Source organism: Nilaparvata lugens, chromosome X, assembly GCF_014356525.2.
Source record: "Nilaparvata lugens isolate BPH chromosome X, ASM1435652v1, whole genome shotgun sequence".
NCBI classification, from domain to species: Eukaryota; Metazoa; Arthropoda; class Insecta; order Hemiptera; family Delphacidae; genus Nilaparvata; species Nilaparvata lugens.
This window is the reverse complement of record NC_052518.1, coordinates 76,035,876-76,059,749: the sequence shown is the minus strand read 5'-3', so window position 1 is coordinate 76,059,749 and position 23,874 is coordinate 76,035,876. Positions and strand designations below refer to the sequence as shown.

The 23,874-nt window shown below is 32.7% G+C and overlaps 1 long non-coding RNA gene across 2 annotated transcripts; it reads right to left on the bottom strand.

Moving 5' to 3' along the window:
- Positions 1-5,084: 5,084 nt before the first annotated feature.
- LOC111051140 lies at positions 5,085-23,874 on the bottom strand. Of its 2 annotated transcripts, none has more exons than XR_005573035.1 (3): positions 23,627-23,874; positions 8,505-8,697; positions 5,085-5,390 (listed from the first exon to the last, which is right to left on the bottom strand). It is a non-coding gene; the product is annotated as an uncharacterized LOC111051140 (long non-coding RNA). The 2 variants fall into 2 exon arrangements; XR_002606095.2 differs by lacking the exon at positions 23,627-23,874 and adding an exon at positions 9,522-9,701.

Here is a 23,874-nt window from a genome sequence, read left to right as displayed (position 1 = left end):
TGATCCTTATTGTGACTGTGGAGACATCCAGTCAGATGACCACCTCCTAAAGTGCCGTCTTGCACCAGCATGCAATCGACAAGACCTCTTTAATTTTAATGACGAAGCTGCTATAACAGTGGATTACTATTCTAATTTAGGCATATAATACAAGTATAATCACCTGACACGAACGAACGAACTGTTCAAATAACAAAATTTAATCCATTCTTCAAAATTTAGAACATAAACAAATACATGTTTCATAAATTTCATAACACTCTGTATCATTATCAAAATTGTAAAAAACATCAGATCATCACAACAAAAATAATTTCAATACATGTTTCAATAAATTCAGACAATTGGTCTTCCATTCACAATCATTTCATAATATATCTGCATTTCATTATCATTTAGTATAACATTTCAATTATAGCATTCCACATTTATTATTTAGTATAACATTTCAATTATAGCATTTCACATTTATGATTTATCATTCAGGGTTTCAAAATTATTTATGTGGACAAATTTTCATTTTAATTTTTGTTCAAATATTTTATAAAAAGCAAATCATTCAATATTATTAATCATCGTTCGTTGGATACTATAGTTTATTTCGACTTTTCAATGTTCTTAGCACAAACTACATTTCATGACAAAACTTTACTATCAATCATTAAACAAGAAATCATTCAAAACATCAATAATATTTTGCTTCAAAGGCAATCAATATTCATAAATAATCATCTGCATCTATGGCAATCAACACAAAAAATATTATCTCATTACTGCCTCTCTAAGTCATAACCTCTGTTATTCCTTCTTTAGGCAATAATGGGTTTCCATCTCGAAAAACAATCACATACCAGCAAAATTCCAATCAACAAACCCCACTAAAAATTCTACATACACTTCAGCATCCATTTCAAACGATAATCAATCATATCAAAATTTATAGAACAAACAGTTTTTAAATTTAGAAAAAGACATCAATTACAAAAACTTTAGAGAAATTTAAACCTTTAACTCATTTCAATTAATAATATGACAAGACGTTTTTATTTAATGAAATCATTATTATTCAAGTTAACTTTCATTTATCTTGAACATTTCATATTTATGGCGACACAATTCATTAATAGGCTACTTTCAAATTTTGAAGTTTTATTAATATAACAAAAGAATTTATACATAAGATTAAATTTCAGCATGTTCTAAATTGAACCATTTATTTTTTAAATAATTTCAGAATTTGAAGACTGTATAATAAGTACAAACCATTTCAAGATTACAATACAGAGACGATCAAGATGGATAATGGGTAAATAAGTTCCCTAAAAAAAATACAAATAAGAGAAAAAGAAAATTGGGTAAATAAATGTCCTAAATAATACAAGGAAGAGAAAGATTAATTAGAGCCTATCCTACATGTCAGTTCCAAACTTTCATAAGGAAGTATATTTAATAAAAATATACTACTATGGAATTTTGTAGATTCCAAGTATGACTCTAATTTGTTATAACTGTGAGCTATCACTCCCACAGAAACAACTGGTGGAGGAAAAATATTTTGACTACTGTGACTGGGTGGAGAGTTCCTAGATGAATGTAAGGCAATGTGATAGCAGACTCTAGTATCGGACCACAAAATCAAAAGTATGCAAAAGTTTTTACAAACATTTGATGTTGCCGTCTTATGGTTTTTATATCGCATACAAATAGGTCAGATAATCGAGTCCAGCCATATGTGGTTCACACCCACACCTGTAAAAGAATCACACCTACTCATCTACCAAAAATCCAAATTATTGGACAGCAAAAATAAAAAAAAATGCAAAATGGGTTAAAAGCCCAGAAGAAAACTATAACCTAATTACATATGGCTTATGGTACGATATGCAATGAAAGATGAGAAAATGGGACATAATTTGCTCCGAAAAACCTAGTTACCTAATATGATACCTGACAAAAATAGACATAATTAAAATATGTAATACATGATGAAAAAATATACCGCAAGCACACAATTATTTACACTACAATAGATAGATTTTAGAAAAGTTAAGTTTTATCAACAATATAAAGATTAGGAAAATAAGCTACTATTTTAACTTCCAAAATTATTTCAGAAAAATACAAATTTAAATGACTATGGACAAGATTGGTTAAGATATGCATCATAGAAGAAATTTACTGAACAATACACAAAGACAGGAAAGAATCGAAATTTGAAACAATTTAGGGCCAAGAAAATAGGCTATAGGAAAGAAAAAAGACACAATTATGGACTCTTACCACACACTGCATAGCGATTATGCTATTCTGGATCCCGGCATAACACAGGATTCCTAATCATTATGTGCTTTCTGATGGTATTTCTTCATCATATATTGATTGACTCTCATAATTTTACCTGTACTTATCTCTTCAAGTTTGAAACACCCTTTATTGAGATCATCTCTTACTATGTAAGGTCCACGATATTTAGGACACAGCTTGGCAGAAAACTTCTTCAGCTTGCTCGACAAAATGTAATTTCGAATTACAACTAGATCATCAACCTTGAATTTCTTAGCAATTTTGAAACGAGAAATATAATACTCAGTAAGATTCTTAGATAAGTTTGGCTTATATTTTCCAAATCTCAAATCATTTCTAGCAGATGACTGAATGTCATCTGACCACATTCTAGCAATGAATTTCTCTTTAAATTCTTCAAAGTTATTTACATCAAAACGGATGAAAATCCACCAATCACGATGAGCAAAATTTGAATTAAAATTGTTTTCCAAAATACCTTTAATTTTGATCCAGTTTGTGATTTCATTTCTCTCAAGATACTCGGTCAAGTTTACTAAGAAATGCATTGGATTCTTTCTGTCAATTTGCATTTGGAATTCAAACCTATCGAAATTACTATTGTTACCAGTATGATTACACATCGGTTTTGTTGACATGTTAATTTTATTTATGTTTTTCCTAACCTCAGTTATAGCAGCTGTATTTTCTTGACAATCTATTTTCAAAGAGGATAATACCTTGATTTCCCTGTCTACTTTTTCGTTTAATTCTACAACCTATTTTTCAACATGCTTAATACTTTCATTATTTTCTACATTGATAGCATCTTGTGTCATATTTTGTTGCTCAACTATGATCTTATTTTTATTTACGCTTTCATTAACCTCATCGACCCTATCAGAAACTTGAATGATTTTGTTTTGCATTGATTTTCTACATCTAACATTGATATTTCAAGATCATTAGTTTTCTGCTGTAGATGACCTATTTCTTTGTGATTTTTACTTAATGTATCATTTATCTCTTTCATTTCCTGCATTGTACTAACCTGCTCTAGTCTTATGCTAGCAAACTCTTGCTTCATATCATCAAACCTAGCACTTTGATCTTGTTTCAAATTATGAATCTTAGCATTTTGCTCATCAAACCTAGCATTTTGCTCATCAAACCTAGCATTTTGTCTATCAAACTTTTGTGTTAGGAACGCTATAAGATTTAGATCATTTTTAGCTCCTACCATAGCCTACTTGTTTCATTTGATATTTCTACTACTTCCTCATGAATTGTTACATTTGAAACGTTTTCACTTACAGCTACACTATCGTTTGAGTCATTGTTTAAGGTTAAGTCTAAATCTTGAGATTCTTCATCTAAGTTTTGAATGTTTTCACTGGATAAAACTTCATTATTTTTATTGTTCTCCATCTTGCTACTGCGTAAAAAATATTTACTCATTAGAACCTGAACTTTCTCGAACTGATTTCCCACTCAGCAGCATCTCCCATTCACAATCTATCAAGATATCTATCCTACCAATAATTTTTTATAACCAGGGATATATTTTGTAGTTTGGTCCCACACCAGGGCATACCATTTGCCATGCTACCAATTTATCCTAAATAGGTTGAAAAGCATTTTTCACCTATTAACCTAAAGAAAGTTATCGGCTCCAAAATGGTAAATTCTTGATAAATTATGAATGGATATCTATTGCTAATGAATAAGAAATCCAGTTTTCAGAGCAAACCAACTTATAATTTTCATAAGAATTCTGGCAATATACAACACAAATCCACAGAACAACACCTTACAATGCTTAAACATATAGCATCATTATAAGCTAAAATACTTATCCATTTATATAATTGAAAACAATGGCTATAGGCTTGTAAAAACTCAAATAAAACTATACAAAATTAGAACACCATAAAACTGTTCAAATCTCAAATTAAAACATTATAAATTTCAATTGAACAGAAAAATATTCAGAGAGCACAAAACACTTTCAATAGCCAGCCACCATTTTTTTAGAGAGAAGAGACTTGCTAACAATGACCTGCCTTTTAGATGAAGCCAAGAACAGTGATCTTATGGACACGTCATCGATATTAATTTCCAAAAAATTATAAATTACAAGTTTAGAATTTACATTTCACATTTGTTCTCAATAAAACTTTATTTCGAAACTGTTATTTTAAATTTATTTATCCTCTATGCTGTTTATAATGATCTCTTAACTTTGGAATAGAACTCTGTTTCAGTGATATCATGGAATGTGCAACACAATTATTTATGATAAATTCTCAGTTAAAAGTTGTCTGCACATCGATTACTCTGATATTTACTATCAAGTTTTATAGATCTCGAATTGAAGATTTGATTTTAATCAAGAAAAATGTAATATTACAATATATATTGATATAGTTTATGGCTTATAATTGAGTACTTCATTTATGTAGATTACAATATATACAATATATATATATATATATATATATATATATAATATATATATATATATATATATATATATATATATATATATATATATATATACATTGTATATATTGTAATCTACAATATATACAATATATACAATATATATATATATATATATATACATTGTATATATTGTAATCTACATAAATGAAGTACTCAGTTAATCAATCAATGCAATACTTATAATTATGTATAGAAAATACAATAATATTGTAAAATGATAATTATCTAAAATACAATACAAGCGGAGCATCCAGTGACTAGTTGATACAGGTTGATGAGATTATTGAAACAATGTAAAGCATTGAACATTTATTTATAGATACAATCACACAGCATGTCAATGACTGGAAGAGGAACAACAGGTTCAACCCAACACTTTCCAAAATTTAAAAAAACTCAACTGTCTATGTAATATTGTGTGTTGTTATCTTATCACGAGAATTATCAGTTCATTATCTGTTGTTTATGTTGAAAAACCACTTGAAATTTGGAATACCCAACATATGTATTGTTCATTGATATACAGATTGAGTTATAAATCTGATAAAGTTTTTTCCACATTCTGTACTATTTACATTCTCCTTGATGTTTCATTTTCAATCCTGTAAAATATAAGATATAAGTTTGCGTTTAACATAGAAATTAATTTATTCTATCATACAGTCTTGGAATAGAGCAAAAAGTATATCGAGAGAGGGATTTGAAGTGCATGTGAAATTTAAAGATTCAAAATGTTGAATGGACTCATTATTTCAGATATGGTACCATAATTAAAGTTACTGGTAGATGCTACCAGTAAATAAGAATAAGTATATTCCTGATGCACGGCGATGAGGAAATGTATAATATTTGAAAATTATTAGATAATAGAAAATGAATATTTGTGCTGTGTCCAGTAATTTTCAATCAAATGAAAATAGACTCAAATTGAATAATAATATTAGAATAATATTATAATTAGAATAATACTGTGCCAAGAGTGGGAACAAAATGGAGTGAAGCAAGGAAAGCGGAGTTCTCACTGAAAATGAAAAACTGGTGGATTGATAAAAAGAACAAGAAAAACAAAAAATGAACCAAATTTTGCTCAGCGTCTTCCATCTGGGAGCTTGACGGCTAATAATAATAATAATAATAATATTAGAATAATTTCCCTTCCTGAGACTTGAAGATTGCATGTTCTTTGATATTCTATATCTATGAAATAATAAATAAATTTTTACAGAAATTGTAGGGTGAAACCAGGTAGTCTGATAGTGATCCATGGGTGCTGCAACCTAGCAATGGATGGATATTTATACTAACAAGTACCTATGTGGAATGGGAAAGTTCAGTACATCACGCCATATACCTCAGATTAAAACCTTGGACTGTGGAAAAAGCATTTTTCACAGATTAATTTTCCTTTCAATCTTGAGGACACTTTGACCATCTCTAATGAACTATGTGGCGAATCATCTGATATTTGCCACCTGCAATTAACAACCTGTTTTCAACTTGCATTAGTTTGCTTATTAATTGTATCAGTTTATTTAATATTTTCTCAGTTTAAAATTTTGTCATCTCTACATTAAAAAATCTAATCATCCATCCAGTTTTATTCAACCTATTTTATCATAGGAAATCCATAAACATGACTTTTAGTACACCTGTGTGTAGCCTATATATCTTTAGATTCACTCTGATATAGCTGCTATATAAAATTTATTTCAAGCACTCAAAATAGGTTACAGTGCACTTTTTAATGCCCCTACTGGTGGGGTAAAACTGGTATGACGCTTGGGATGAAACAGAGTAGTTGCACTTTTTTCACTAAATAGCTTACAAGTAAGAAACTATACAAGTTATTTGATTTCCCATAGTGACAATTTGAAAATCAATTACCATAAAGTAAACTGTGCAATTATTTCAAAACCGGGTAATCACTTTTCTCACTCCTAGCTCACATGTAAAAAACTATGAGACTGATTTGAATTTCCAGAGTGACAATTTGAAACTGAATTATCTCAAAGTAAACTGTGCAAATGTATCACACATTTTTGTAAGATAGCCTGTTGTTATCTATGTAATTGAAGCTTAACTACCCGTTTTTACCCTACTTTCCCCTACGATACCTACATTTCAACAGTGGGGTTAGAGTTGGTTAGGCTTACATATTGAGTTGCTACGGTAATAGAAATATAATATAGAGTGCTTTGATTATATTCAAATGGAAATACTGTATTAAAAAAAATAACAAAAAATTGGTCTTATAATGGTTTGTTATAAATGGAAGATTGCCGCAACAGTCTCTTTATATATGGAATTTTTAAATATTCCAATTATGAAAATGTTCATGTTACTCGTAAGACTGGAGGAGAGATGAATAAAACCAATTTATTACAGGAGTTGGAAATGTTGGTGGATGCTAAGGTATTTGGCAAGATGTGCTAAATATGAGATGTACCAAGACTGAAGATGATTCGGTTTATAATTTATCTGATAGATAAAAATATTTTCCCATTGATTGGACTTTGAGTGAATGTTTTTTTGGAATTAAAATGGTATATCTAGTCACCGGATAGTATGAAATGTACTAAAGTCCCAGAAACAAGAATTGCGCATGGAGTCGAAACACAAATTATGTTTAAAGTATATTATTATTATGTTTCACATGAGGATGATGGGAACAGTTAATGCCAACACACAATAAGGCTCCCTACTGTTGTCATAGCTCATTTAATTTATCCTTTTTTGTACTGTACTTTCGTATATTTTAATCATCTGAATGTATTGTTTATAGTGATTAAACTTGTATGAAACTTTTATGATCAACTCTATACTGTTAGAGTTAAGAATTTACTTGCCAATAAAGTCAAATTGGAAAACAGAGATAATAATGAATAATTTTTGTTTCAGTTCATTTTAAAGACAAAAAAATCAGTATATTTTTGATAGAATTCACACTTGGCACAAGTATGCTGTGGAATTTCTCCATATTAAGGTTCTCTATATTATTGTTTTGATAAGCTGACAAGAACAGATTTTCAATCTTTATTGGTTGCATCTTTATTAGAGGTTTGTTGTCATAGTCCGAAATTGTTCAAAGGAACAATTTTGCTCTTCTACTTCTGACTACAAAAACGGCTTTTGACTACAAAAATGATTTTCAATCAATTATTGCAAGTGAAAATTATAAAAAAAAATTATAGAGTTCATATTTATTATATTTCCAGTATCACTCTTTCAAAGAGTGAAACACTCTTTACTGTTTACTTTAATCACTCATTACTTTTTTATAGATTTCAAAGATCATATGATTAGACTTATCTATCAAATTATGAATTGAGTGACGACGGTAGAATGAGAGCACAAGGATAACACTTTGTGAATATACAGGTTCAGCTTCAATATTTGACATCTAAGACTCCTTATTAGGCTTTATCTTCAAGAAAGCAAGAAAAATAAGGGCTGAAAGATGTTTGTCAAACAGGCAGAGTTATACCTGTGATAAGATAATTATATCTTTCTTTGTTATTTTGTACTATGTTTATTTGTGAAATAAATGAATTGATTTATTAATATGTGTTCACTATATTGAACTTCAATCATTTCTGACTGCTGATATCATTAAAGAATGTTTCAATCGATATGAATTTGTACGGTGTGGGGCCTCAAGCTGAGGTCTGCCCTGGTAATCGAGAAAGCCAAATACAGTTGACTAAGTGAATTTTCACCTGGAGACTGCTTTTGTTGACAATTGAGAAGGCAGGAGCTGTTAATTGTTCGTTGCTTTCCATTTTGTTCAGCGCAAACTGGACTGTACTCTCTTGTGCATGAGCAGCTGGCAGATTCTCCTCTCGAATGGCTCATGCAAACCACTAACAACATCATCAACAAAACTGTCATCAATAGACGATTCATCGTAAACTGAAATGCAAAGATCATAATCACATTGGGAAAATTTTACAACTAGGCTATATTTCGGTACTAAAAAGACTAAAGGTCGTCACACATTCAGCTACGTGTAGCTAGGAATGGGTAATAGGCCTATGTGTTCGGAAGACGTAGTCGTCCTTTTTCCCAATATGGAAAGCTAGGCTACACTATGCTGGGTGCTGGTGTGTAAACGGCACAGATTGCGTAGCGTGGATTTAACACTGAGAGGACGTCTAGTCGATTCTAGTCCTAGAGTTGTCGATTAGAAATAGAAAGTAGAGTTGGCAATTTATCTGTGGTTCAACAATAAAGTAAGTGATATGTATGTCCTTTCACCTCTCATAATTTTTTAAATATCAATTACAACAAAAACTTTTTTCTGTAAATATAAATTTTTGAGAGGAAATGTTATTCAATTTTTAATAAAAGTAATTTTTAATAAATTGAATAAATTTCTAAAAAAATAATATATTCAGAAACCCGTTTCTTATTCAATCAACAATACTATGAAGAATGTAACTAAAATTTAAACAACTCATCTGTCACTAAATTAGAAATTATATGTTTCAAAAAGTTCAACTTCAAGTGCCCATATCGCAAAAAGTAATGATGAAAAAATCCAAAGAAAGGTTTTTGATAACTTGATAGTATCCAAATAAAAAACTTTGAAAAATATCACCAGTAAAAAGTTTCCAAAAACATGCTGATCAACCTCATGACTATAACGCAATAAATATCCACAATAAATTATTCTTTATAATATGCATTTCTGTTTCAAATGGTAATAGACAATAATAGAAGGAAAACACTTTTACCTTGAGTACAGTAGTATTCCAACTGAATTCTCAGTTAAAACAATTTTTTACAACCTACGCTGTGTCAGGCAGATTTCACACTTTCTATGAGCGAAGTTTCACTTCTCAAATGACTATTTTGCATATCATAATGAATCACAAATAATTATCAAGATAAGCTCATGACCCACCAACACATTATAGCAGTATTAATACCCAAGTAATTTGTGACTAATCAACGTTCAAATTGACAACTGAAATTAGTTTTAATGGATGGTTTATTGAATAATGAGTGGAGATAAGATAGGATACATCAATTGGAATAAAAACATTCCAGGTTGAAAACTGGTATAGGCTGATGCACATAATAATTATTATAATACTTTTTAGGTCAAAGGAGTGAACAGCTGACGATGCTCTTCAATTCAAAACTCATTCATTACTGCTATAAAAATAAATTTTGCAACATTATTATTTGAGATAAAAATAACAGAATAACCAAGTTGCTGCAAAGCAGTTATTACCAGCTTAAAATATACCTACCAGTTTTTGTAACCGGCCACTAAATTCAATCAAATTAAACAATTCACTTAATTCCGAGTTCTGGGCGGATAATAATGAATCGAAGTATCATCTCAAGTAATCAATTGGCGCCTAAACAAAGTTTAAACACGTTTTTGATATGATTTCCGATGTGATCAAATCAAGCATGTAGTGTAAATCAAACATTAAAACTATACGCGTCCGGCTGTCTTTGCTAGCCATTCCTCCGATTTTTGTCGAGCAAAGGTGGACAGCCTCATTGCAGTGGTGGCTCCAGTTGAGAGCTCAGATTTTTTAAAAAAATTTATATTATCAATTTTTTTCAATACATTTTTTTATTCTATCAAAATAGATTTGTGTTTTAAAAAAATATTCTTGATTAAATATCAGAAAATAAATTTCATAGAATATTTGTAGAACCAGAACTTACTTCTTCATGATAATATTGGTCGCATCATTACTTACGTATTCCACTACGTTACCGTATTGACTCAACAAGTGGGGTTTTTTAGTGCACCTCACTAGTGTTTGTGTTTGGTAAATATTGTGGAGATTATGGTAAATATTCCAGTTGACCGAAATTTTAGTCAAATAAAAAAAAATAAACTATCAGACAGAGCAAATGAGCCTTTTTTAAGTAAACTTCAAGTGCAAATTTGAAAGTGAATGATACTTCTGCTATTCACCTTGAGAAGGATGCCCCAATCAATATTACAATGGGTCTATTGTATGCCAACTCAGCACAGTGGACTACCAACTTTTGTTGGAAAAATGCCATGGGAGGATTACCGCGCCTTGTTCAATACAGCTGCAGATATACATGGATGGACACTGGTATTGAAGGCTGTTGAGCCTGTCGCTTCGTGGAGATGAACTGGCAGTACTTCAGACGATCCCAATGACTGACAGACAGAACATTGATGAACTGTTGAGACGCATGGAATTGAGATTCGGCCACTGACACATATGGATCACCGTTTCCAATCAAAGAACATAGTTCAGAAGCCAAATGAATCACTCCAAGAATTGGAAACCAACATAGCTCGCCTCACATATGGGAACTTCGCAGTTGAAAAATTCCTGGATGGTCTTTGTGAGCCAGAGACCTAATGAGCTGTTAAACTTGCTCGTCCTCAGACCCTCAGTGAGGCACTTACTCAGGCTTTGAAATATGAAGCTGTGAAACAATCAGTGAGAGGCCAGCTGCCTCTCAAGCAGTATTGGTAGAAGATAAAAATGATGCGTTCATGGAGGAAATTATAAAGAAGATCTTGGAGAAGTTCAGGACCGGGAATAAGGAGATAAAGTGTTGGGGTTGTGAAGAGAGAGGTCATCTTCGAAGCAAGTGCCCAAAGAAGTCGATGTTTGACAAGAAGCAGGAGATTCTGGATTGTGATAAGGACTGCAAGCACTGCTCATGCCAGGAGGGAAAGGAAGCAGCTGTGAACAGGATAACTGTAGCGGGGAGGAGATGAAATGCTGAAGGACCAGGAGGAAGATCCTGATCTAAAGCACCTGTGGTCTTGAAAATGTTCTACACAAGGAAGACCCAGCTGGCAAGAAGTAGCTCCATTGTCACCACATTTTAAGAACCTCAGGGCACAATGGGATTCGATTATGGAAGATAGAGGAATCTTGAAGAGGGTAATGAAAAATGCTGCAGGTGATCAGAGATGACTACAAAGCATCGTCACAAGGAAGAGAATTCCAGAAGTAGACTATTGAGACAGCTACATGATGGAGTCTCTGGCGGGCATTTTGGAGTGCACAAGACCCTGATGAAGAGGAGAGGAGAGAGGTAGGTGTAGAGAGGAGAGGAGAGAGGTTCTACTGGCCAAATTCAAAAGAGGATGTCTTTGGATTGATAGTTTCCATTCTGTATGTATTCTGTGATAGTAAGATCCAAGTTATAATGGCAGTGTTTGATCAAGAATAGTATATAAAAGGTTCCCTTGATCGCATAAGACACGTGGAGAACGCAGCCAGATATGGTGTGATGTCATGCTCCGACCTCTCGGCCCGGCTTAACATGCATTCGAATGTGAAAATGCTCAACTTTGAGCCCTCATAGCAAATTAACAATCAACGCTACATAGAAGAGAATCTTCAATAGGGTGATGGAAAATGCTGCAGGTGATCAGAGACGACTACAAATCATCATCCCAAGGAAGAGAATTCCAGGAGTATTGAGACAGCTACACGATGGAGTCTCTGGCGGGCATTTTGGAGTCCTATCGGTCCTATCCATCAACTGTTCAACTGTGTTGCTTGTCAAAAATTATACATTATCATTTAACATTATAATATCACAATTATGGGTCGCCGGAATTCCGCCAGCCCTGAAAACCACCACTCACCAAAAAAATTGTCAGTTTTTTTGGACGCTGCCAAAGTGGAATAGTGAAAGACAAACTGGGTCTTTTCCTATTCTACATCTGTCATTTTTTGGCAGCACTGAAGCTGTATTCCTCTTAGTTTGTAGTAATATTAAAAAGGCTGAAAAGTAAATAGGCCTATTAAAAGTGTTCATTATAGGAGTAATCATTAGTTTTAGTATTATTCTTGAATCGGGGAATTCCATCATATTCAGGGAATCAAATTCATGAAAACATAATGTTAATATCATTTTTTTATGAATCTCCTTCTAGTATCTAACAAAATTGGAAACAAGACTAAGATAATCATAGGCTCAGATATAATATGCTCAGATCAGAGAAGGTGGTCAATTTGCGTTATCTATTTTAAAGGTTAGTAATTCTAATATTATTAATGATCATTATCCTGGCTCTACTCAACAGAAAACTTCTGTTGACCAAACCGTTGACTGCTTGACCAGTTACTCAAAATTGATAGTTGAATATGATGAATTAAATACTATTGAATACTATTAATATTGAATACTATTTATTACTTATGCAAACGTTGATATTATATTGAAATAAAATTATTATTTATATTAATTATTTTTGAAAGATTATGGATACTTTAATAAATTGAGCATTTATATACCAGCGAGTTTTAAATCAGTTTCCACTAATAGTACAAAAAAAAGGGGACTGTGCATGTGGAGTAGAGATGGGCAATGATGGGCAAGAGATGCTCATTCTTGTGATCAGATCAAGATCGCTCACTCACCAAAATGAGTTGGTTCTCAAAAGTAGCTCTTGAGAGTCATTTAAAGAGCCACTATAGAGATCTCTCAAACAGAAAAATATGGCTCATCAGATTAGGTTTGGTCAATAATTTTTTTCGGCCGGGGGTGGTGGTTTTCCGCGAGTAAACCAAGCTTGTCGTGTGCATGAAGCGACAAGCTGGATCGAAAAAAGACCTTGTTTGTCGTCGTCTCAGTTTAACAAAATAGTCCAATTTGTCCAATTTCTTGTTGTTGTGGTGGTTTTCAGGGCTGGTGGTTTTCTGCGACCCCACAATGATTATTAGATAATTACGATGTATTGATTTATTTTGAGTACAATATGATATGAGAACAAAAGTAGCAATGTTTCGATTTGAGTGTTTTGAAATTTAATTCGAGCAGGAAATTTAATTTCTACAAAGATGGAGCACTCATGGTGGTTTTGGCGTCGTGTAAAATCAAAATGCATTGGTTGGATTGATAGTTTCCATTCTGTATGTATTCAGTGATAGTGAGGTCCAAGCAAGGAGGATCGTGGAGTAGGCAAAACAAAGTTTGGCTGTCTCCGCGCATTCTGGCCTGCGCATCTGTTCGGCTATCTTGGTTTGACCAAAACATTGCACTTGCACTGCAGTCATAGCATTGAAATCTGTGCTAATGTGTTCATTTGATTGATTTTTGATTTAAAAAAATATAAGTTTTTATAAAAATTAAACCTGTTGTGCATTTGGATGTACAAACAGAAGTTCAAAGAAGACTACAGGAGTGACTTTTCACAGATAATAATTCATAAATTTACCTATTTGTTCACTCTTGTTAAGGTTAACAAGGTCTATATCTAACCTGTAGATAGATGGATAGATAGGCCTCGATAAATGCCTTTTATTTACACTTAGATCGATACCTAGATGAATAATTTTACTGTTCAGTTCAAGCATACAATACAAATTAAATACAATAAATAGAAGTTCCATCCAAATAATTCAAAAGTAACACAATAAAAAATTCTTAGGCATGGCCTAAGAGTTGATAGTTATTATCTTAAGGTGAAAATATCTTAAAGTTATTGCAGGCACTTGTCAAACAGTTTAAAAATAATGATCACAAATTCCATTCCCAAAAAAAAGGTTAGTAAGGAACACTAATATACTTTTTCTAGAATAGTCTGCCAAAAATTGAATGTCCATAACAATTGTTATTTTTTGTTAAATATACAGAAATATAGGTATTCATGTAATTGAATAAATATTGTATTGCAAAACTTATCTATTATTATATATATCCCATTAACCAATATTAAGTTCAGTGTCACAGTATTGATACTATATTATTCATAGTCATATTATTTCTACTAAATTTCCATTCTCTGTTTATGAATCATTTTTGACATAATTTTATCAATAATCTATTCAGAGAATCAGGTTATTCATTGTGCATGAGTTTATTCTCATATTACAGAGAGCTTCAGTATCTAGTTATAGCATTATAGAAAACGAATAATAAACATATGGGATGAATAAACAGTAATTGACTGAGAAGTGAAGGCTTTGTTTCAAGTGGAGCCTTTGGCATTTGTCTGTCTGTCTTTGCAACAATTATGTCTAAACCAAGGCCGAGCTATAGAAGTATAATTCAAATGTATCAACATTATAGCTCGGCCAAGCCTTGTTTGATTATAATGGATTATTAATTCGTAACTAATTTTGAATAGCCTCTTATTTTTTATAGGGGAGCTGATTCACTCATTTATTCTGTAAAACCTTTTTCTAGTAAAGCTTTTAAATCAAATTTGACAACTTCTGATGAGAATGACATCTTCAATGTATCAATTCATAGTAGCCAAATACTTTTTTGTGAATCTGCAATAATTATGGTGTTTTTTTATTTATATTACAATGTTTTAAATGTATACTGTACCATGCAGAATCGAAACATGTTCAACAATTTTGAAGTAAGACAAGATTTCAGTACAAACTACACCTATTTTCCTGATTGAATAACACATATGCCCAGTTGCACAGAAGTATGTTGAATTTCAAACATAATATGCAGTGGCCGTAGTTGATTGGACTAGATGCTGGCTTTATGATTCAGAGGCTTGGGTTCAAATCCATTGAGGACATAAACAAGGGTTTGTAATCCCATCGACAAAACAAAATTACCTATATGTCACCTATATTTACCTAGTAAATCCTAGCATAAATAACACTTGAAAAATTTCGTCAGAGTTGAAAACATATTTTATGTTTTGGTGAGTATCCTTTTTTTCTTTTATCCTACATCATAATTCAAACATAAATCGTATTATCATTACAAAGCATTCAACTAGTTTGAAAAAAATCATATGGCTTTTGTCAACATTACTGTATTAATTCATCAATGCTTATGGTCTATTTTGAATCCTTTAGAGTTATCATAATGTAAAGTAAAAATATCCTGAGAATATTATTTCTTAGTTGGCACCTAGGGCTTATAAGGAAGCTATATTCCAATCACTGCAATCCATAGGGTAGCCTACAGTAGTTTTCCACAAATCGTTATCAGTGAGAAGTCATTGGTATTTGAGTTTTATAAGTATATAAATAATAAGATTGGTATTATCAGTTTTGTCCAAATACTCATTTTCAACTAGAACCATAGATAATAACTTAATCATTCGTAAATAATGATGAGAAAATGCATAAATTGGAATGACATAATTTGAATTATGGTCAATCCAAGATGGCTAGCGCGGGAAAAAAGTGGCGTCAGAGTGTACCAATGGGATAGCCTATTGTTTCGTCTCCACGATCCTCCTTGGGTTCACGTGATGATAGCAGTGTTTGATCAAGAATAGTATATAGAAGGTTGCCTTGATCGCATATGATCAAGGCAGACGCCTGAAGAATGGTTCTCCAGGAGGTGGAGTCGGTTCTCCAGACGTGTGGAGAACGCAGCCGGCTATGGTGTGAGGTCATGCTCCAACTGTAAGCTGCTGACGACCGGGGGGTGACTTTGTCTACTCCGGGGTGACTTTGTCCCACCTCGTGGAAAAATATTCAAATCAGTCTATCTCCGATCTATGTTATCCGAAATCGATGTTCAACATTGATAGCTGTAGCCCTGATCATTATCCAGGTTCTACAATCAATATCTTGTCGGATCTCGATATATTCCTTGGGACATAAAACCCAACTGCTTGCTTCATTTTGTGATTTCGTTGTCAGAAAACTTCCTATTAGAAAACTTATTTCTAAAAGACTTATGATATCAGTGAATACATATTATTTTTGTCATTTTATTATATTTCAATTGGTATATCTATAATATCCATTGTTGAACTGGTTAGGGTTCTGTTACTAGTTAAATACAAAGAGGTCATGTTTAGGTTAAACTTGGGGTGACTTTGTCTCAGTATAAAAACTGCGATACTATGCAGGATATGAAGCAAAAAAAATACAAAATATGATAATTATCATGTTTTCTACCTAATAAAACGAAATAATCACCTTGCTTGAGATTAATACGATCTTAATATTCATTTTTAGCTGATTCTGCAGATGGAGCCAACATGCCTCAACGCTAAAAAAGATTTCCAGGCAGCTGAACCAAATATTTTTCAAAATATAATTTGTGATTTTTTGAAGTGGATTTCATTTGTTTGCAATGTAATTACTCATTTTAAAGATCAACAGTTGGTTCCACTTTGTCTAACTCTTAAAAATTAACTTTTTTATATATTTTTTCAAACTGAGACAAAGTCACCCCAACCCCCTGGTTGATATTGTCTCTTAATTTCAAAAAAACATATCTTTGTTAAAGTAGAGAAAAAAAATTAAGTTTTTACAATAAAAAATACTCCTCAAACATAGAAGAATACAATAAAAAATATTGCAAAAGATTTGTTAAAACTCAAGTATTGATTGCAAGTGTTTTAAAATTTCAACACCGGTTTAAAATCATCAATTTCATATGAATGTTCTAGCCAATTTAAATAGTGAACTATTTTAATTTGTTAATTAGTAACATTGTTATTATTGTTTATTGTCAAATAAAAACAATAATTTTTTTAATGTAATTGGATGACCAGCATAAAATTATATTTGTTCTCTTTATTCAGTTGTATTATTGTTCAAAATAAATAAGTTACCAGCCTGTTCACAAACTGAGAATTGGTCTTACGGATTGAATATAGTGATAAGTTCAAGGACTTTCTATACTTTTCAAAATAAATTTATGTTTTCAAAAGACCTGTTGATGTAAAGCTAGTTTCTTTCTTAATTGAATCGAATACTATTCATATTTTTTTAACCGAGCGAAGTGGGGTCCATGATTCAAGTCGACGGTTTTGCATTTCTCTTTATGTTTTTATGTTTATATTTATGTTCCACATCTACAGTGAAATGCAGCAATAGATTTTAATGAAATTTAATAGGTATGTTCCTTCTTGAATTTTGCGTCGACATATACATAATGTTTTTTTTGGAATTCAGCATTTTGAGGATAATACAAAAGGAAAAGGAGTCTCCTTTGGACGCCTACCAGCTCAGCAGCCGAGAACTACTCAAAAAATGAGGAAGAATTGGCCAAACAAACGGAATGGATCAGGACTAGTACTAAGCAGGCTACCAAGAAGATGAAGCTTAGTACTCCATCTCCAGAAGTCAAAAATGTGTCTGCAGAAAGAATTCAACAGAATTTAAATTCTAAAACCACTGACGTGGAGAAGAGAGAGAAGAAAGAAATTCCACCACCCCTGATCATAGTGGATGGTATCAAGAATCTAGATGGAGTCCTTAAAAGTTTGAAAAAATTGTTGCCAGCTGACAAATTTAGAATAAAACTCTTGAGTAGAGAAACGTTCAAAATAAATGCAGTCAACTCCGAAATTCCGAATGTTACCAGAGAACTGATTAATGATGGATTTAAATGGCATTCCTATGAAGATAAGCAGTCGAGACCAATAAGAGTAATGATTAAAAAACTTCATCACTCGATGTTGTTGTACTTACATGATACTGGAAGATTTGAAGATATGAGGATTGAAAGTTCTAGAAGTTGTAAATAAGCTAAAGTGGAAGACAAGAGAGCCATTACAAATGTTTATAGTCTCATTCAGCGCGGAAGAAAATATAAAAAAAGTTTTTGAACTTGAAAATATACTTGGTTGCAAAGTGGAAGTGGAAGCACTGAAGAAGGCCAACCTGATACCGCAATGCAAACGATGCCAAGCATACGGTCACACACAAAAATACTGTAACAAGGAGCCTAGGTGTGTAAAGTGTGCAGGCAAACATAAAAAAAAAGACTGTACAAAACCCAGTGATGCTTTACCAAAATGTACTCATTTCGGGGAAGCACATCTAGCCAGCTATCAAGGCTGCACTGTCACAATCAAATCGCAAAAGATTAGAAACTCCAATAAAACAAAAAATATTTCAGATTTATAGAAGAACACAGTGAAGAATATTCCACCAAAAATCACAGAGAATACACAAACCCACAATCCAAACAATGAAATCGTGGTTAAGAAATTAACTTTCGCCCAGATTGCCTCAAAAGAAAATAGACCGAAATTGGGAGAGCCAAAAAGTGAAGTAGGAGATAATAATAATATTTTGCAGCTCATCTTGGCAAAACTGGATAGACAAGAAAAAATTAATAATCACTTCACTACAGTCTAAATTTCAGGAGTTAGAACAAAGTAAACTACTGCAATTATTCAAATGATTCATTCACTAAAAATAATGGAATGGAACGCGAATGGATTGTTACAACGGCAACAGGAGTTGGAAGCAGTTCTAAACATAGAAAAAATAGATATATGTCTCATATCTGAGACTCATTTTACAAAGCAGTCGTTTATAAAATTCAAAGGCTATAGGATCTATCATGCTTTACATCCCAGCAATGTCGCAAGGGGTGGGAGTGCCATCATCATCAGAGACAATCTACAACAACATGAACAAGTGAAACTCGAAAGTGATAGAATACAATTGACAGGTGTAGCAGTGCAAGCAGTAAATTATCATTTTGTTGTTGCAGCTATTTACTGTCCTCCCAGATATTCCATTGGAAAAGATGAATGTTTATCATTGCTTGATATGTTAGGAGCAAAATTCATTCTTGGTGGAGATTTCAATGCAAAGCACGTTCATTTGTGATCGCACTTAACACACAAGGGAAGAGAGCTCTATGAAGCAATGAGAGAGATGGGGTGTGGAGCTCTTTCAACTGGTAAATCAACCTACTGGCCCACCGATACGAGGAAAATCCCAGATCTTATAGATTTTTTCCTGACAAAGAATATATCGGTAAATTATTTGCATTTAGTTTCGATCTAAATTTGGACCACTCACCCATCATTTTGACTGAGTGATTCATTCTACAGAAGGAAAAATTTTCCTTCCAAGCATTTACAGTAATGCTTGTCCTGCGCTAGTCAACAGCCGGGTCGAGGCAAACGACAGAAGAGTCCTGCGACAGTCGAGACCAGCGACGGTAGAGGACCCCTGAAAAAGAGACCTCAAATGTCGCCTGCGTTAGGCGACAGTTGAGGCCTTTCTAATTTTTGTACAGCCCCGACAATCGAGACCTGCGATGGTAGAGGACTCCTGGAAAAGAGGCCTCAAATGTCGCCTGCGTTAGGCGACAGTTGATGCCTCTCTAATTTTTGTACAGTTCCGACAGTCAAGACCTGCGACCTGCGATGGTAGAGGACTCCTGAAAAAGAGGCCTCAACTGTCGCCTGCGCTAGGCTCTCCAGAATGGCAGACAGCACCAAAAGAATTATCATTTAATTAGTATGGATTTACCAGCAATTGAATAATAACACCAACTCAATATTCCATTTGACAGATATGCTATTTCTGCCGCACACAGACTCCCTAATAGAAATAAAAACTTTCCTCCATCAACTGTTGTAAACTTTGTATCAAGGGTCGTGAAAGCAGAATGGCTGTTCGCACGAAAGCAAACTGAAAATCTTTCTGCCAGAAATCTTCATGTTACTGTAATTTCCCGGAAACTGCAATATTTATTAATGAGCACTTGTCTCCACATATGGGTGCTATCTTCAACCATGCAAGAGCTCTCTGCAAGGCTGGAAAACTAGTCAGCGTCTTGGTCAACGATTGCAGAGTACTTGTTAAAAAACATGAAGCAGGACCAGTAATTCGTATAACTTCAATGGCCCAATTGAATGAATTAACATCACAGACTCTCACTGATGGAAATGCGGCATAGTTCAGCAAACTAGATTAAGGATCAGGAAATTACAATTACTTGCGAATACCGATACCACACTTATTCGTAATTAGTGTATTAATCTTAACTCACTTCTATTTATTGTTAAGATACTATAATTTATTTTCCTTCCGCTATCTATTTTTTTCCAGTCTGTCCTTTACTCATTAATAAGTGTATGCTTATAGATCATACACTCCAGGAAACAATTACATAATGTAAAAGAAAAATTCATATTTGAGAACTTGTTACTATGACGTACAGTACTGGAATGGCAGGAATATAAATTGCCTATTACCTAATGTTTGAGGGTTAAATATTACCATGCTTTAGCTTGAAGTAACAGATCTACTTTCATTTCAACTATGTAATTAGCTGATTCATGGAAAATTATCAACTGATGATACTGATGATAAAATATACATATATTTTTAAAGTCTGAGCATAAAAAATAATAAATTACCAGTTTGATCTTCGGAAATATATTCCAATCTATCCAACGATAAAATATTCTATAATCATAATAATATTATCATCTATCATTATTATCGTTTCACACAAGTTCTTACTATAAATTCAAAATTACTAGCACACCGCAATAATTTCTTGAAATGAAAATGTATAATTCAGTATAATCTTACTTCATCCATATTATCTACTTATAATATTACCTACATATTTGAATAAAATCTATCTTTACTAAACTTATAGATGTAAATATTTCAAACGATATCATTTAGGCCTACACTCTTATATTACCAATATGACATTAACACAGATGATAATCTTCCTTATCTTCTTTTTTAATTTTGAATGCCTCGTGTTATATCGTAGTTGGCTGGTTCTAAGTTGCCTAAGCAAAGATCGCTGCTGTAACGTTAGTAATGTGTTGTTGAAGCAGCCCTAGCGTTATCATCACTACAAATTTTTCATTTTCGACATACCCATATGGGTGGAATGAAGTTCATTTAGCAATTGCAATCTAAATTTTTCAGGCATTACAATTCTGTAACCCCACATAATAGCTCCATTTTCAATGTTCAATTCAGATTTTCTTACAAAATAAGGTTTCAATTCAGGTGAATTACAATTTTCTGACCAACCTAACTGTATACAATGCATAACTTTACTTAGAATTTTGTCGTTTCTAGTAGCAATACGAATCTGGTCGCTATCAATAGGAATACAATCACTTACCAAATTTACATAATCATTGACAAATTTTTCAGTTTCATCATTCAAATCAACATCATTAATAGGTAAACGAGAAAAACAATCAGCAAAATTATTAGTACCATTTACATATTGAATTTCATACGTAATCATATTTAGACAAATACAGAGCCCATCTCTGTAGACGGTTTGCACCCATCAGCGGAATACCTCTATTCTCACCGAACAATGCTAACAAAGGTCTATGATCAGTTACTAGAATGAATTTTCTACCCAATAAATATTGAGAAAATTTCTGTACAGACCAGTAAATTGCTAATGCTTCTTTGTGTATTACAGAATAATTCTTTTCGGCAGGAGTCAACACTCTAGATACAAAGCATATTGGTTTCTCTTCACCATTGTCAAATACATGGGCTAAAACCCCAGCAATACCTTTACTGCTAGCATCACAAATCAATTTTACAGGTAATTCTGGATTGTAATGAACCAGAACTAAATGTGACGACATTACGTTTTTGACTTCAATAAAAGATTGTTCACCATCCTTGGTCCATACAAAATTAACATTCTTTTCCAATAAACTATACAAAGGACTCAAGATTTTTGACAATTGTGGAACAAATTTACCATAGTGGTTACACATACCAATGAAAGAGCGTACCTCCGCTACGTCAGAAGGCCTAGGAGCATCCACAATAGAGCTAACCTTACTAGGATTTTTTCTTATTCCTACAGAATCTATGATGTGACCTAAATACGAGATTTCTTTTTCAAAAAACTTGCATTTATCAAAATTCAAACGAAACCCTGCATCTCGCAGCTTAGTAAAAACACATCTTAAATTATGAAAATGCTCTTTGTCATCTTTACCTGTAATAATTACATCATCAAGAAAATTTTTTACACCACTCAACCCTTGTAAAACTCTCTAATTCTTTCTGAAATATTGCACAAGCTGGCTTGACACCAAATGGTAAACGATTTGGAACAAATAATCCTTTATGTGTACTCCAAGCAAGCATCATTTTTGTTTCATCACCTAGTTCTAATTGATTGTATGCATTTGAGAAATCCAACTTAGTAAACTTTTCACCACCTTGTAGTGCTTGAAATATTTCGTCAATTCTGGGCATAACATGATTTACATCCTCAAGATATTCATTAACAGTAACTTTGTAGTCAGCACATAATCGTATGTCAAAATTAGGTTTAAGAACAGGAACTAGAGGTGTACCCCATTCGGAGTTATCCACCTTGGAAATACAACCTTCACTCTCTAATCTATCTAGTTCTTTTTCAACCTTTTCTTTAAATGAGATTGCTACTTGTCTAGGTTTACAAAATATAGGCTTAACATTTTCTTTCAAATTCAAATTAACTTTCCTCATCTTGTAGTGACCTAACTCTTTCTTAAATAAATCGCCAAATTCATGGATCAAATTATCTTTCTGTTCTTCCAAAGACATATTACAAATTTCAAAACTATTAATCTTGAACAAGGAAATCAAATCTCTACCAAATAATGGCCTAACACCATGTTTCACTACAGTAAGAGTACCTTCTTTTTCAACATCATTGTACCTGATTACACTTTGAAACTTTCCAACAGGAACAATATTGGCACCTACATAAGTTTTCAACTTTACATTAGATGGAAGCAGTTTTATTTTTGAAAACAAAGCATGATAGATATTTTCTGGAATAATAGAAATACCCGAGCCAGTATCTAATTCCATTTCAATAGGAATATCATCAATTACGACCTTCATCATAAGTGGTTTGACATCAGTTATTGAAAATAATTCCACTGTATCACAGTCTGATTGAACAAAATTAGTAGACTTGTTTTCTGACTTGCAAACTTTAGCCAGATGACCAACTTTGCTACATTTCTTACATTTATAAGTTTTATTCTTACATTTGACAAAATCATGATTTGTTTCACCACAGGCAAAATATTTTTTTACACTATCAGACTTGTTACTAATACTCTTAGACTTGAAATCATTTTTTACAAAAGATCTTACCTGCTGTGCACCAGCATGCTTACCTTTGCTTACTTTATTCACAAATTGATTGGATTTTCCGTTCTAGCTTCCCTTAAGCTTCCTTCCCGCTTAGCTGCAATTTCGATAATTTCTTGAAGAGTTCTGGATTCATCTTCCTCGCAAATTCTAGAATAGGACCAGGCAAAAGTCCAGCAATAAATTTGTCCTTCAAAATGTTGTTCAACTCACCACCAAATTTGCAGTTCATAGCGAGCTGTTTGAGACGTAAGAACCAATTCCCAATAGATTC